Here is a 3,624-nt window from a genome sequence, read left to right on the forward strand (position 1 = left end):
CTTCTTGAGAAGAGGAATTCACACCATGAGAGCTCTGATACAATGTTAGAGTTTTAGGTGACTCTACAACACCCCCAGGATCAAATGAAAGACCAAGATAACTTCCACAAGAGATTGGCAAGACAATTGCATGAAGATGCAAGAATGCTATTATTGATAATGGACTTGATTGACATCCAATGGATTTTATTTAAAATGTACATAATAGTCCTCCTTATATCAGAGAGGCGATAAGAGACAATGATAAGGAGAAGATAAGCTATCACCCACATAAGGTGGAATCACATGTCCACCAAAGGTGTATCATCCTCCATTATGCAATGAAGTATGTGTGATGATGAGGATGATAATGTGATAAGTACACTAAAGGTGGATTGAGATAACAACTATAACCACCTAGAGTGGAATTCTCCTACACCATGTGTTTAATTGAGGTGCAAACTCCTAAGTGTCTCAATCAAAAACTACTATGCAATGCATTATCCTAAGTAAGCTTAAGTAAGTGTAATTAGTGAATATTTAATTACACCAATAGTTGTAAAGGGCCAACCCCCTAGTTTTTGGTTTTTTTTTTTATCAAAAACAATAGGTTTAACAAATTGGTCATATTAAAGGTAATATAGAGCATAGAAAAATGGGCCTTACAACTCAACCATTAGAAATCAACTCTCAAAATGGAGAATAGTACTCCTACATAAGCAACACTAATAAATAAAACCCCATTTACACTGTGATGTACACTTGAAGCCGACAACAAAGTCTAAAGATGTAGAATTTGTACTCTAACAAGGATTCATGTTTGAAGATGTAGGGCAATGAGTGAAAATTTCCAACTCTTTTATTTAATGTAGTTGAAATCTGCTAGCTCGTCAACCATACACACAATCTACTTTTACCTATATATTTAGGGCCATCATTTGGATAAAAAGGAATATTGAGATCTAGATGCATCTGAATTAGACTTTGACCATGTATTAAGCATTCAAGTAGGCTTAAGAGCTCCCTTGTTTGCAAAATTGATTAGGTTACAGATTTGAAACTTCACAAAGCTCATGCTAGTACAAGAGCATTTTTTGAATGAGAGCACAATCATGATTTCTCCACTCTTGTGAATTAATTTCCCATCACAATGATTAGGAGTGTTCTATTACATACAAAAAACATATGGGACCAACACATTATAATAATGAAGATGTAGGGTTTCACATACTAGAGCATCTATTTTTGGAGAGAATTACCCAACATCAATCAAGATGGAGAAGTATCTGCTCAGCAAAAAGGAAAATGATTACAGTCAACAACAAAAGGAGCACTCTTCTAACATTTTCAGAAAATATAAAATCAACATACCAAATGTCAACACAACCAACACCTCTAGAAATTTGTATCAAAGAGTAACAATCTCACAAGTGTAACTCTTGAGAGGCACATTAAAAGCTTCTCCTAAGTCCAAGATCTCCAATATTGAGTACACCATTGCTCATATACATCAAAAAATTATGTGGCTAAAAATCTCTATACAACAATCTATAGCAGATATATGAAGTTGTGAAACATTTATGGGGAAGAGGATTAACATTGCCAAATCAAAAACCATCATTTTCTTAATATTTGTGTCAAAGTATACAAAAATGAATTGTAAAAGTGGTTTCCCCTTCTTGTCAATATGCTCCAAACAAAGTAACCTAAAAATGTAAATACTTATAAAGAGCATCTAGAATAAAGAGGCTTCACAAAATGTAGTAGAAGAGAATCCCTCTTCAACATTCTCAAGATGAGGCTTCTTGATATTGACAAATTGTCTTGCTATCTTATTTTCAACCTTTTAAATATCCAATATGTTCCCTCTCCCATCTTCTCTATCTTATCTTACTTCTTCATGTCCATCTTTCTATTAATGCAACTGAAACAAACTTATCCCCTTTCATAGATCCATAAACCTAGACCCATTCAAAAGTTCCATATATTATCATGCCCTTGTTTCTCTAGAGATGCCAACTCTATAACAATTGGATATTGGTGATGAAGTCAACTAGATTATGGGAGAAAACCTACTCTCCATCACATTCAAAAGTTGCGAGAAGGTTAACAATTTTATTTCCTTCCCAAAGAGTATGAGAGATTATACAATCATCAAATGAATCTAAGAATTTCCAGATTTGATCCATAATGTATGATATTCACCAATCGAGCAAAGTCTTAGTGAGGCAAGCATTGATAATAATCATTGAATCACCCTCAATGTTCACCTTTGTATATGCTTCCTTTGTTGCTAGTGCCAATCCAATCAACAATGCTTGTGCCTCAACTACATTATTAGTACCAAGAGGAATGGGAATACACTTTTTTACTTTTAGTTGTCCTTCATGATCCCTTATGCACACTCCAATCCCTGATGTCCTTGGGGTCCACATGAGGAGCCATCAAAATTGATTTTATAGAATCCATGAGTAGGTGGAACCCATTTAACTGATGCTTTGTCTATTTCCTATTGTGTCCCAAACTTAGGTACTGTCATCATTGGAATAGAAATGCCTTTCCATTCTCTCGATACTCTTCCATTCTGATGAGAAAAATAATAGTTGTATCTATTTTTGACTAGGTTTGCATTCATAGATTCCACAATATTATCCTCAAGTCACTCTAATAGATGAGTTAGAGAGGAAACCTCATGCTTGAAAAATATGTTTATTTATCTTCCAACATATTTCCCAAACCATTCATACATGAATACATTTCTAGATTCTGAAAATAAAATTGGCCATGACTAGAACTAATCCCATATATTATTTGGAAGAGGCATAACATAATCTAGTTTTGAGAGTACAAATTGCTAGCATTTCTGAGTGAATGAACAGTTTAAAAGTAGATGATCAACTATCTCAATTTATTTTTGGCATAATATATAATTAAAAGGTTGTTTTATACTAAGCTTATTCAACTTGTACTAAGTATTCAAGTGGGCTTAATAGCTCCCCTGTTTGCAAATTGATCAAGTTGCAGATTTGAAACTTCACAAAGCTCATGCCATATGGTAGCATTTTTTGAATGAAAGCACATTCATGATTTCTCCACTCTTGTGAATTAATTTACCATCACAATGATTAGGAGTGTTTGTTTACATATGCAAAAAATATGGGACCAACACATTACAATAATGAAGATGCAAGGGTTTTCACATACTAGAGTATGTATTTTTGGAGAGAATTACCCAACACTAATCAAGATGGAGAAGTATTGGCTCAACAACAAGGAAAATGATTACAGTTAGCAACAAAAGTAGCATTCTTCTCACATTTTAAGTAAAAGATAAAATCAACATACCAAATGTCAACACAACTCACGAGTGTAACTTTGTATCAAAAAGTAACAATCTCACTAGTGTAACTCTTGAGAGGCACATTAAAAGCTTCTCCAAGTCCAAGTTCTCCAACATTGAGTAGATCTATGTACATCAAAAAATTATGTTGCTACAAATCTTTGTACAACACTCTACAGTAGATATATGAAGTTGTGAAACACTTTTTGGAGAAGAGGATTACCATTGCCAAATCACAAACCATTATTTTCTTAATATCTATGTCAAAGTAGACAAAAATGAATTGTAAAAGTGGTTTCCCCTTC

This window comes from Cupressus sempervirens, chromosome 3 (assembly GCF_028749045.1).
Source record: "Cupressus sempervirens isolate cs-2001-9-10 chromosome 3, ASM2874904v1, whole genome shotgun sequence".
Classification (NCBI taxonomy): Eukaryota; Viridiplantae; Streptophyta; class Pinopsida; order Cupressales; family Cupressaceae; genus Cupressus; species Cupressus sempervirens.